The 13842-nt window shown below is 36.4% G+C and overlaps 1 pseudogene across 1 annotated transcript in view; it reads left to right on the top strand.

Annotated features, from left to right (window-relative positions):
• Positions 1-451: 451 nt before the first annotated feature.
• LOC309628471 (transmembrane protein 135 pseudogene) overlaps positions 452-13842 on the top strand; it is a 35007-nt pseudogene continuing 21616 nt past the window's right edge. Inside the window, exon 1 of the transcript in view lies at positions 452-486. The product of the transcript in view is annotated as a transmembrane protein 135 pseudogene (transcript). The remainder of the gene's footprint in view (positions 487-13842) is intronic.

The following is a 13842-nucleotide window of genomic DNA, read 5'->3' on the forward strand; positions in this document are numbered from 1 at the left end:
AAATAGAGCTACCATATGACCCTGGGAGAAAACAGTTCTGAACAGTATATTCATCTACAGTAGTATTTTAGGAAGCAATAATTTGGGCTTCAACACATACAGTGAAGAAAATTTTGATTCACAAATATTTTGCTCAAGTGGTATACTTCTGGAGTTTTATTACATTTAAAGTTTTCTCTGTTCTTTCAATTTGCTGTAGATTGGTCCACCCAATGGTTGATGACTAGTTTTTGAACACTGAAGTGTAGGCAAAGTTCACTGCATTGAAGTTGTTACTGAACTCGGGTTTGGCTGCTCACTGATCAAAAGCCACTAATTCAAGAGGGAAGTGTCAATAGAAAGGAAAGGTGCTTTAATCAGAAAAGCCAGCCATCTGGGGGAGAAGGTAGAATCATGTCCCAAGACCAACTCCAAAGATTCTACTCAGCCATGACAGTTTTTAAAGGGAAAAATGGGGGAGGGGGAGAAGATCAGTGAACCACTGAGGTAGGAGGTTGGGGTCTGCATCATTCTCCATTGCGTGCGGGCTGGCTGGCTCCGTCTTCAGAGGTTATCTTGCCTGCATGATCTGCCTGCAGGATTACTAAGGGGGCTGTGGCAGGTAGAGAGCTTAGCCATTCTTTAACTACTTAGTTCTTCACTCTTATTTATTTTATCTAGGAAAAGAATCACCAGGTTAAGCAAGGCATGGTGTGCATGCAGGAGACTATAAGTCAAAGAGTTATTATTTAAACTGCCTAGTGATCTCATTTCTGTAATTGGGTTCTTTCAAGGTCAGAGGGGGACAGAAATGGGCAAACCGGAAAGGGGCAAAAGGGCTGCTTTCAAAGAGTAGGCAAAATTCACTGCATTTTTTCATTTTAATAACAATTTTGGATGAGGATTCTTGGAAGTGTAAGTTGACATTAATGACCGTATGTCACAGCATGGTTTTGTAAACACACTTAAATAGTAGTGAACATTAATTCTTAATGTAAAAGCAGTTTTTTGGCCAGGATTCAGCAGCCTCTTAATTCATTTTTTAAAAGAAGTTGTTTTTTAATGTATAGAAAATTTTAATTGAATTGCTATATAAAAAAATGAGGTCTCTGATAGTAAACATGTGCAATCACAGTTATGGTTTCCATTTTTCTTGAGGGTGGCAAATATATACATGGTACAAGCTAATCAGAATGTTGCATTATCTTTCCATTATATATATATATGTTAATCTTTTATATGTGCAAATAATACAGAAGTTGGGGTCAATACCACTCTCTTACACTTGCAGAGTATTGGAATATCTGTGCCTCACCAAGAAAATTCACATTTTTTTAAAATTCGAGTATAGTTGCTTTACGATATTGTATTAGTTTATACTGTACAGCAGAGTGAATTGGCTATGTGTACACATATATACTCTCTTTTTTGGATTTCCTTCTCATTTAGGTCACCACAGAGCATTGAGTAGAGTTCCCTGTACTATACAGTAAGTTCTCAAGAGTTATCTATTTTATACATAGTATCAACAGTGGATATATGTCAATCCACATCTCCCAATTCATCCCACCTGCCTTTCCCCCTTGGTATCCATACGTATGTTATCTACGTCTGTGTCTCTATTTCTGCCTTGTAAATAAGATCGTCTATACAAATTTTTTTCAGATTCCACATATGTGTGTTAATATATGATATTCGTTTTTCTCTTTCTGACTTATTTCACTCTGTATGACGGTCTCTAGGTCCACCCATGTCTCTAAAAATTACCCATTTCATTCCTTTTGATGGCTAATATTCCACTGTATATATATGTACCACATCTTTATCCATTCCTCTGTTGATGGACATTTGGTTTGCTTCCATGTCCTGTCTATTGTAAATAGTGCTACAGTGAACATTGGGGTGCATGTGGCTTTTTGAATTATGGTGTTCTCTGGGTATATACCCAGTAGTGGGATTGCTGTGTCATATAGTAGTTCTATTTTAGTTTTTAAAGGAATCTCCATACTGTTCTACACAGTGGCTGTATCAATTTATATTCCCACCAAAAATGCATGAGGGTTCCATTTTCTCCACACCCTCGCCAGCATTTATTATTTGTAGATTTTTTGATGATGGCCATTCTGACCAGTGTGTGGTGATACCGCATTGTGGTTTTGACTTGCATTTGTCTAATAATTAGCGATGTTGAGCATCTTTTCATGTGTTTGTTGGCCATCTGTATGTCTTCTTTGGAGAAATGTCTATTTAGGTCTTCTGCCCATTTTTGGATTGGGTTGTTTGTTTTTTTGATATTGAGCTACATGAGCTGTTTGTATATTTTGGAGATTAATCCTTTGTCAGTTGCTTCGTTTGCAAATATTTTCTCCCATTCTGAGGGTTGTCTTTTCATCTTATTTATGGTTTCCTTTGCTATGCAAAAGCTTTTAAGTTTCATTTGGTCCCATTCGTTTATTTTTGTTTTTATTCTCATTACTCTAGGAGGTGGGTCAAAAAAGATCTTGCTGCAATTTTTGTCAAAGAGTGTTCTTCCTATGTTTTCCTCTCAGAGTTTTATAGTGTCTGGCCTTACATTTAGGTCTTTAATCCATTTTGAGTTTATTTTTGTGTATGGTGTTAGGGAGTGTTCTAATTTCATTCTTTTACATGTAGCTGTCCAGTTTTCCCAGCACCACTTATTGAAGAGGCTGTCTTTTCTCCACTGTATATTCTTGCCTCCTTTATCAAAGATAAGGTGACCATATGTGCGTGAGTTTATCTCTGGGCTTTCTATCCTGTTCCATTGATCTGTATTTCTGTTTTTGTGCCAGTACCATACTGTCTTGATGACTGTACCTTTGTAGTATAGGCTGAAGTCAGGGAGCCTGATTCCTCCAGCTCCGTTTTTCTTTCTCAAGATTGCTTTGGCTATTCAGGGTCTTTTGTGTTTCCATACAAATGGTGAAATTTTTTGTTGTAGTTCTGTGAAAATGCCATTGGTAGTTTGATAGGAATTGCACTGAATCTGTCAATTGTAGATAGAAAGTCAACTTTCATCAGTGTCTTATAGTTTTCTGTATACAGGTCTTTTGTCTCCTTAGGTAGGTTTATTCCTAGATATTTTATTCTTTTTGTTGCAATGGTAAATGGGAGGGTTTCCTTAATTTCTCTTTCAGATTTGTCATCATTAGTGTATAGGAATGCAAGCGATTTCTGTGCATTAATTTTGTATCTTGCTACTTTACCAGATTCATTGATTAGCTCTAGTAGTTTTCTGGTAATATCTTTAGGATTCTCTATGTATAGTATCATGTCATCTGCAAAGAGTGACAGCTTTACTTCTTCTTTTCCTATTTGGATTCCTTTTATTGCTTTTTCTTCTCGACTGCTGTGGCTAAAACTTCCAAAACTATGTTGAATAATAGTGGTGAGAGTGGACAACCGTGTCTTGTTCCTGATCTTAGTGGAAATGGTTTCAGTTTTTCACCATTGAGAACGATGTTGGCTGTGGGTTTGTCATATATGACCTTTATTATGTTGAGATAAGTTCCCTCTTTGCTTACTTTTTGGAGGGTTTTTATCATAAATGGGTGTTGAATTTCGTTGAAAGCTTTTTCTGCATTTATTGAGATGATCATATGGTTTTTCTTCTTCAATTTGTTAATATGGTTTATCACATTGATTGATTTGCGTATATTGAAGAATCCTTGCATTCCTGGGATAAACCCCACTTGATGATGGTGTATGATCCTTTTCATGTGCTGTTGGATTCTGTTTGCTCGTATTTTTTGGAGGATTTTTGCATCTGTGTTCATCAGTGATATTGGCCTGTAGTTTTCTTTCTTTGTGACATCTTTGTCTGGTTTTGGTATCAGGGTGATGGTGGCCTCATAGAATGAGTTTGGGAGTGGTCCTCCCTCAGCTATATTGCGGAAGAGTTTGAGTAGGATATGTGTTAGCTCTTCTCTAAGTGTTTGATAGAAGTCACCTGTGAAGCTATCTGGTCCTGGGCTCTTTTGTTTTTTGGAAGATTTTTAATCACAGTCTCAATTTCATTTTTTTGTGATTGGTCTGCTTATATTTTCTATTTCTTCCTGGTTCAGTCTTAGAAGGTTGTTCTTCTCTAAGAATTTGTCCATTTCTTCCAAGTTGTCCATTATATTGGCATATAGTTGCTTGTAGTAATCTCTCAGGATCCTTTGTATTTCTACAGTGTCAGTTGTTACTTCTTTTTCATTTCTAATTCTATTGAATTGAGTCTTCTCCCTTCTTTTGGTGATGAGTCTGGCTAATGGTTTATCAATTTTGTTTATCTTCTCAGAGAACCAGCTTTTAGTTTTATTGATCTTTGCTATTGTTTTCTTCATTTCTATATCATTTATTTCTGCTCTGATCTTTAGGATTTCTTTCATTCTTCTAACTTAGGGTTTTGTTTGTCCCTCTTTCTCTAGTTGCTTTAGGTGTAAGGTTAGGTTGTTTATTTGAGATTTTTCTTGTTTCTTGAGGTAGGATTGTATTGCTCTAATATTCCCTCTTAGAACTGCTTCTGCTGCATCCCATAGGTTTTGGGTCGTCGTGTTTTCATTGTCATTTGTTTCTAGTTATTTTTTGATTTCCTGTTGATTTCTTCAGTGATCTCTGGGTTATTTGGTAGTGTATTGTTTAGCCTCCATGTGTTTGTATTTTTTACAGATTTCTTCCTGTAATTGATATCTAGTCTCATAGCATGGTCAGAAAAGATATTTGATATGATTCCAATTTTCTTAATTTTACCAAGGCTTGATTTGTGACCCAAGATATGATCTATCCTGGAGAATGTTCCATGAGCACTTGAGAAGAAAGTATATTCTGTTGTTTTTGGATGGAATGTCCTATAAATATCAATTTTAAGTCCATCTTGTGTAATGTATCATTTAAAGCTTGTGTTTCCTTATTTATTTTCATTTTGGTTGATCTGTCCATTGGTGAAATTGGCATGTTAAACTGCCCTACTATTATTGTGTTACTGTTGATTTCCCCTTTTATGGTTGTTAGCATTTGCCTTATGTATTGTGGTGCTCCTATGTTGGGTACATAAATATTTACCATTTTTATATATTTTTCTTGGATTGATCCCTTGATCATTATGTAGTGTCCTTCTTTATCTCTTGTAATCGTATTTATTTTAAAGTCTATTTTGTCTGCTATGAGAATTGCTACTCCAGTTTTCTTTTGATTTCCATTTGCATGGAATATCTTTTTCCATCCCCTCACTTTCAGTCTGTATGTGTCTCTAGGTCTGAAGTGGGTCTCTTGTAGACAGCATATATATGGGTCTTGTTTTTGTATCCATTCAGCCAGCCTGTGTCTTTTGGTGGGAGCATTTAATCCATTTACATTCAAGGTAATTATCGATATGTATGTTCCTATTCCCATTTTCTTAAATGTTTTGGGTTTGTTATTGTAGGTCTTTTCCTTCTCTTGTGTTTCTTGCCTAGAGAAGTTCCTTTAGCATTTGTTGTAAAGCTGGTTTGGTGGTGCTGAATTCTCTCAGCTTTTGCTTGTCTGTAAAGGTTTTAATTTCTCCATCACATCTGAATGAGATCCTTGCTGGGTAGAGTAATATTCATTGTAGGTTTTTCCCTTTCATCACTTTAAATATGTCCTGCCACTCCCTTTTGGTTTGCAGAGTTTCTGCTGAAAGATCAGCTGTTAACCTTATGGGGATACCCTTGTATATTATTTGTTGTTTTTCGCTTGCTGCGTTCAATATTTTTTATTTGTATTTAATTTTTGATAGTTTGATTAATGTGTCTTAGCCTTTTTCTCCTTGGATTTATCCTGTATGGGACTCTCTGCCCTTCATGGACTTGACTGACTATTTCCTTTCCCCTATTAGGGAAGTTTTCAACTATAATCTCTTCAAATATTTTCTCAGTCCCTTTCTTTTTTTCTTCTTCTTCTGGGATCCCTGTAATTCGAATGTTGGTGGGTTTAATGTTGTCTCAGAGGTCTCTTAGACTGTCTTCAATTATTTTCATTCTTTTTTCTTTATTCCTCTCTGCAGTAGTTATTCCCACAATTTTATCTTCCAGGTCACTTTTCTGTTCTGCCTCAGTTGTTCTGCTATTGATTCCTTCCGGAGAATTTTTAATTTCATTTATTGTGTTGTTCATCATAGTTTGTTTGCTCTTTAGTCCTTCTAGGTCCTTGTTAAACGTTTCTTGTATTTTCTCCATTCTATTTCCTAGATTTTGGATCATCCTTACTATCATTACTCTGAGTTCTTTCTCAGGTTGGCTGCCTATTTCCTCTTCATTTGTTTGGTCTGGTGGGGTTTTACCTTGCTCCTTAATCTGCTGTGTGTTTCTCTGTCTTCTCATTTTGCTTAACTTACTGTTTTTGGGGTCTCCTTTTTGCAGGTTGCAGGTTCTTAGTTCCCATTGTTTTTGGTGTCTGCCCCCAGTGGCTAAAGGTGGTTCAGTGTGTTGTGTAGGTTTCCTGGTGGAGGAGACTGGTGCCTGTGTTCTGGTGTTTAGGTTGGCTCTTGTCTTTCTGGTGGGCAGGACTGTGTCCGATGGTGGGGTTTGGGGTGTCTGTGACCTTGTTTTGATTTTAGGCAGGCTCTCTGCTAGTGGGTGGGGTTGTGTTCCTATCTTGCTAGTTGTTTGGCATAGGGTGTCCAGCACTGGAGCTTGCTGGTCATTGCGTGGAGCTGGGTCTTAGAGTTGAGATGCAGATCTCTGGGAGATCTTTTCCTGTTTTATATTATGTGGAGTCGGGAGGTCTCTGGTGGACCAGTGTCCTGAACTCGACTCTGCTGCCTCAGAAGCACAGGTGTGACACCCGGCCGGAGCACCAAAATCCTGTCAACCACACGGCTCAGAAGAAAAGGGAGAAAGAAAGAAAGAAAGAAAGAAAGAAAGAACGAAAGAAAGAAAGAACAAAAGAAAGAAAGAAAGGAAGAAAGAAAGGAAGGAAGGAGCGAGGAAGGGAGGAAAGAGGAAAGAAAGAAAGAAAAATGAAAGAAAGGAAAGAAAGAAAGGAAAAGAAAGCTACTAAAAATTTTTAAAAGTTTTTAAAAATAAAAAAAATTAAAAAGTAATTTAAAAAAAGGAAAGAAAGAAGAGAACAAGCAAACCAAAAAACAAATTCACCAATGATAACAAGTGCTAAAACTACACTAAACAAACAAACAAAAAACAAATGGACAGACAGAACCCTAGGACAAATTGGAAAAGCAAAGCTGTACAGACAAAATCACACAAAGATGCATACACATACACACTACAAAAAGAGAAAAAGGAATAATATATATATATCTGTATATAAAAAAAGAGGAAGAGAGCAACCACATCAGTAAACAAATCTACCAATGATAATAAACTCTAAATACTAAACTAAGATAAACATAAAACCAGAAACAAATTAGATGCAGAAAACAAACCCCAAGTCTACAGTTGCTCCCAAAATCCACTGCCTCAGTTTTGGGATGGTTCATTGTCTATTCAGGTATTCCACAGATGCAGGGTACATTCAGTTGATTGTGGAGATTTAATCCACTACTCCTGAGGCTGCTTGGAGAGATTTCCCTTTCTCTTCTTTGTTTGCACAGCTCCTGGGGTTCAGCTTTGGATTTGGCCCCGCCTCTGCATGTAGGTCACCTGAGGGCATCTGTTCCTCGCTCAGACAGGACGGGGTTGAAGGAGCAGCTGATTAGGGAGCTCTGGCTCACTCAGGCCTGGGGGAGGGAGGGTTATGGAATGCGGGGCGAGCCTGCGGTGGCAGAGGCTGGTGTGACGTTGCAACAGCCTGAGGTACGCCATATGTTCTCCCAGGGAAGTTGTCCCTGGATCATGGAACCCTGGCAGTGGCGGGCTGCACAGGCTCCTGGGAGGGGAGGTGTGGAGAGTGACCTGTGCTTGCACACAGGCTTCTTGGTGGTTGCAACAGCAGCCTGAGCATTTCATACCCGTTTCTGGCATCCACCCTGATAGCCGTGGCTCGCGTCCATCTCTGAAGCTCGTTTAGGTGGTTCTCTGAATCCCCTCTCCTCGCGCACCTGGAAACAATGGTCTCTTGCCTCTTAGGCAGTTCCAGACATTTTCCAGGACTCCCTCCTGGCTAGCTGTGGTGCACTAGCCCCCTTCAGGCTGTGTTCACACAGCCAACCCCAGTCCTCTCCCTGGGATCTGACCTCTGAAGCCTGAGCATCAGCTCCCAGCCCCCACCCATTCAGGTGGGTTAGCAGACAAGCCTCTCAGGTTGGTGAGTGCTGGTCGGCAGTGATCCTCTCTGCAGGAATTTCTCCACTTTGCTTTCTGCACCCCTGTTGCTGCGCTCTCCTCCATGGCTCCACAGCTTCCCCCTCGCCACCCCCCGTCTCTGCCAGTGAAGGGGCTTCCTAGTGTGTGTAAACCTTTCCTCCTTCACAGCTCCCTCCCAGAGGTGTAGGCCCTGTCCCTATTCTTTGGTCTCTGTTTTTTCTTTTTTCTTTTGCCCTACCCAGGTACGTGGGGAGTTTCTTGCCTTTTGGGAAGTCTGAGGTCTTCTGCCAGCGTTCAGTAGGTGTTCTGTAGGAGTCGTTCCACATGTAGATGTATTTCTGATGTAATTGTGGGGAGGAAGGTGGTCACCACGTCTTAATCCTCTGCCATCTTGAAGGCCTCTCCATTGGTGTTGAATTTTGTTGAAACCTTTTTCTGCATCTATTGAGATGATCATATGGTTTTTCTCCTTCAATTTGTTAATATGGCGTATCACATTGGTTAATTTGCATATATTGAAGAATCCTTGCATCCCTGGGATAAATCCCAACTGATCATGGTGTATGATCTTTTTAATGTGTTGTTGGTTTCAGTTTGCTAGTGTTTTGTTGAGGATTTTTGTGTCTATCTTCATCAGTGATATTGGCCTATAATTTACTTTTTTGTGATATCTTTGTCAGGTTTGGGCATCAGTTTGATGGTGGCCATGTAGAATGAGTTTGGGAGTGTTCCTCCCTTTGTAATTTTTTGGAAGAGTTTGAGAAGGATAGGTGTTAGCTCTTCTCTAAATGTTTGATAGAATTCGCTTGTGAAGCCATCTGGTCCTGGGCTTTTGTTTGTTGGAAGATTTTTAATCACAGTCTCAATTTCATTTCTTGTGATTGGTCTGTTCATTTTTTCTATTTCTCCTGGTTCAGTCTTGGAAGGTTGTACTTTTCTACAAATTTGTCCATGTGTTCCAGGTTGTCCATTTTATTGGCATATAGTTGCTTGTAGTAATCTCTCATGATCCTTTGTATCTCTGCAGTGTCAGTTGTTACTTCTCCTTTTTCATTTCTAATTCTATTGATTTGAGTCCTCTCCCTTTTTTTCTTGATGAGTCTGCCTAAAGTTTTATCAATTTTGTTTATCTTCTCAAAGAGCAAGCTTTTAGTTTTATTGATCTGTGCTATTGTTTTTTTCATTTCTATTTCATTTATTTCTGCTCTGATCTTTATGATTTCTTTCATTCTACTACCTTTGGGTTTTGTTTATTCTTCTTTCTCTAGTTGCTTTAGGTGTAAGGTTAGGTTGTTTATTTGAGATTTTTCTTGTTTCTTGAGTTAGGATTTTATTGCTATAAACTTCCCTCTTAGAACTGCTTTTGCTGCATCCCATAGGTTTTGGCTTGTTGTGTTTTCATTGTCAGTTGTTTCTAGGTATTTTTTAATTTCCTCTTTGATTTCTTTAGTGATCCCTTGGTTATTTAGTAGCATATCATTTGGCCTCCATGTGTTTGTATTTTTTACAGTTGTTTTCCTGTAATTGATTTCTTTTTTATTTACTTTTAATGGATGAGTGATATACATATTTTTAAGATTTTTAAAAAATGTGGACAATTTTTAAAGTCTTTATTGAATTTGTTACAATACTGCTTCTGTTTTTTGTTTTGTTTTGTTTTTTTCACTCCGTGGCAGGCATCTTATCTCCCTGACCAGCGATCAAACCCACACCCCCTGCATTGGAAGGTGAACTCTTAACCACTGACCTTCCAGGGATGTCCCCTGTAATTCATGTCTAACCTCATAGCATTGTGGTCAGAAAAGATGCTTGATATGATTTAAATTTTCTTAAATGTATTGAGGCTTGATTTGTGACCCAAGATGTGATCTATCCTGGAGAATGTTACGTGTGCACTTGAGAAGAATGTGTACTCTGCTACTTTTGGATGGAATGTCCTACAAATATCAATTAAGTCTATCTGGTCTAATGTATCATTTAAGGCTAGTGTTTCCTTATTAATTTTCTGTCTGGATGACCTATCCATTGGTGTAAGTGGAGTGTTAAAGTCCCCCACTATTATTGTGTTACTATAGATTTCCCCTTTTATGGCTGTTAACATTTGCCTTATGTATTGAGGTGCTCCTATTTTGGGTGCATAAATATTTAAAACTGTTATATCTTCTTGGAATGATCCCTTGATCATTACATAGTGTCCTTCCTTATCTCTTGTGACAGTCTTTATTTTAAAGTCTATTTTGTCTGATATGAGTATTGCTACTCCAGCTTTCTTTTGATTTCCATTTACATGGAATATATTTTTCCATCCCCTCACTTTCAGTCTGTATGTGTCTGTGGGCCTGAAGTGGGTCTCTTGTAGACAACATATATAAGGGGCTTGCTTTTTTATCCATTCATCCAGTCTGTGTCTTTTGGTGGGAGCATTTAATCCATTTACATTTAAGGTAATTATTGATATGTATGTTCCTATTACCATTTTCTTAATTTTAGGGTGTTTGTTTTTATATCAAGAAAATTCTCTTGATTTTCATCCTGTGACTGGCCAGTTATGATTTCCATGGCCTTCTAGGGTCTTGAACTAATATTTCTAAGGTGTCTTGGAAGATGCATAGTATTTGAACCAGGGTACCTCACTTAATTGTATAAAGAAATGAGGAACATGAAGTGTTTCCTAATGGCCACATGGTTTAAAAAAGTGCAGTGGTCATGACTATATCTAATCATTGCTTTCCTTAATTTAACTACAAATGAACCAAAGTTAATTGTAATCAATGTTATGTGGGAACTAAATATAGCAAACTTGCTCATTATCCTCAGCACAGAACACATGGTACATGCTCCATAAATAAAGAGTAAATAAAGAAGACATATAGTTTTACTAAAAAAGGGAGGAAAACTGAATATGTGGTTAGAAAATGAGAAAATGAAAAATGACTCAAGTGAAACTGCCTTTCTCCATCTGGCTTTTCCCAAAGAGTTCTGAAGAGGAACTGAGAATAGATTTTTTTTTTCTTACTTTACTGGTAAAGATGCATTTTTCAAAGATCAAAGAGAGAATCAAAGAAGTGCCTAAGACTATTTTATTTTAACCATCATTAGTATGTAATAGTACCAGAGTCACCTTGGCAGGCCATATGCTAGAAAATCATATATGGAAAGTCATATTTTCTTTTAAGACAAAGATTTTTGAATATTCCCTCCATTTCAATAGTTATCATTGGTACTAGATGTTATCAATTTAAATTAAGCTTTCTTCCATTCTGATTTGAATAAATGATTGAACAAACATGCAAAGAAGAATAGACAAATTCTCAATGCAGAAAAATTCTGAATAATTTCTATAGATTCTCTACCCTCAAGTAGGTGGAGCATAACTCCCAATTCCTTAAATGTAGGCTATGCATAGTGACTTCCTCTCAAAGAGTACAGAATTAAAATAGGGAAGCATAGTAACTTTACAGTGGAGAAACCTGACAAATACTACCTAAGTCAGGTGATTAAGGTCAACATTAACAATGATTGATCATGTTGATAGTATTTACCCTTCATAAAATGTGATGGAAATGCCACTTTAACTCTGTGGTCTTCTTCCCAAAACTTGTAACACTAGTCTGATCATGAGGAAAACATTAAGTTCCTGTTGAGGAACATTATGCAAAATGCCTGGTTAGTACTACTCAAACCTATCAAGGTCCTCCGAAACAAGGAATGTTTGAGAACAGCCAAGAGGTGAATACAGAGACAGGATGACTAGTAACATAGTATCCTGGATGGGATCCTGGAACAGAAAAATGACATTAGATAAAAAATAAGGGAATAGTAATAAAGTATGAACATGAATTAATAATAATGTTTCAATACCGATTCACTAATTGTGACCATACTAATGTAAGATACCAAGATACATACTAATAGATCAGTATTGATTCATTAATTGTGTACCATATTAATGGAAGATGTTAGAATGGGGGAAATTGGGTGTGAGTTATGTAGGAACTCTCTATACTATCTTCAGATTTTTCTATAAATCACTATTCTAAACTATGAAGTATATAAATATAACCAAAATATTTCAGAATAATTAATAAAATAGATTTCTACATTTAAGAAATCAACTATTTTATAGACCTTTAAATCCAAAATTTTATTTAAGTGTTTTTCATTAATCTAGTATTGAATTAATTTGCTCCCAAATATTTATTTATGATGTTGTATATTACACTCTTTTGGGTGTTAAGGTAGAGGAAACATCATCACGTTCATAAGGCCTGTTTAAAGGGTGAGGAAGAAAATACCAGCTAAATAGAATTTTAGGATATTGAATAGTTTTTTATATTAAAGTGTTAATTAAAGCTTTATATGTCAATAAATTAACACTTACTAATGCCCAACTTGCTTGCTTATAGTCCTTCTATTTTTGGAAGGAATTAAGTTAATTTTGCATATAATGGTAAGTAAATATGACCTTTGGTATAGGTGGTTGATTTAAACTAATATGACTTTAAATAAACAAAAATATTAAACATTCAAAATATTTAAACATATTTATTATACAAAGTAACATGTTACTTTTCAGTCTATGTATCAGTAGTGTGTGAAGTGCTTTCCATTATTAAATGCAAGTTTATTTATCTTAAATACTCTGGCCAGTTAATTCCATCATATAGTATCTATGCTGCCACATTGATAAATACCTCAAGGTGTACAATCACAGCTCCTGTGTGTTCAGATGATGAATTTGCTAAATGGGATATTTCATTTTTATAGGAATTTTATATTGATAATATGTAGTATGAAACTTTTAAAACTAAATTATCAGATTTTGAAAATACTCTCAATGAAAATGGAAATGAAACTAACTTATGTTCAAAAAAGTGCTGAATAAATTAGAGTCTAAAAAAGTAAGTAGCATGACTACAGACAGGCAATTTATCAATGATCAGATCATGAACACAGAAGAGCATTAAACATTGGAACATTAGAAAAAATTGAAAAAAATAATTATAGGTAATTTATCAAATATTCTGTGGAAGTATTTATCATTTCTATGTGAAAGGTAAAATTCAAATTCCAGATTTTGGGTCAAAATAGATTATTTCTTTTCGTACACATCTCTTGATAAAGAACAGAATCTGAATTGCAGCATCTTATTTACAGTCATGATCTGGGATGAGAGCAGAGTAGCCTGACATTTACAATACTTTAGTGGCAATTATAGCACAGTTAATATATCAATTTAATTAAATTCCTATAGTGATTCATGACATAAAATATCAAAATAAGTTAACTTGCACAGAAACGGACAAAAGATCAATGCAGTGGGCAGTGGTATAATGAATTAAATTAAAGTATGACTGCCATCTACTTAAAGGATTGTGTGCATAAGTAGATTTTTTTGTAAAGCAATCTCTTAGAAAGATATCCTTTAGGGAAGTTAGAAAAGATAGATCCCAGAAGGTTCCAAAGATTCCTAAAGTCAGCCTTAAAACAGTATCTAAATTATTTTGTATCTTACTTTTAAGGGGGAGTCCAAGAACTATGCTTGCATTATATAAATGCAAATGGAATTCTTTCTTACACCTTACTAAGTAAAATATGAATTTTGCAAATGAGATTTGTCACTAATTTTACAGTGTTT

This window comes from Balaenoptera borealis (assembly GCF_965194805.1).
Source record: "Balaenoptera borealis genome assembly, chromosome: 4".
Classification (NCBI taxonomy): domain Eukaryota; kingdom Metazoa; phylum Chordata; class Mammalia; order Artiodactyla; family Balaenopteridae; genus Balaenoptera; species Balaenoptera borealis.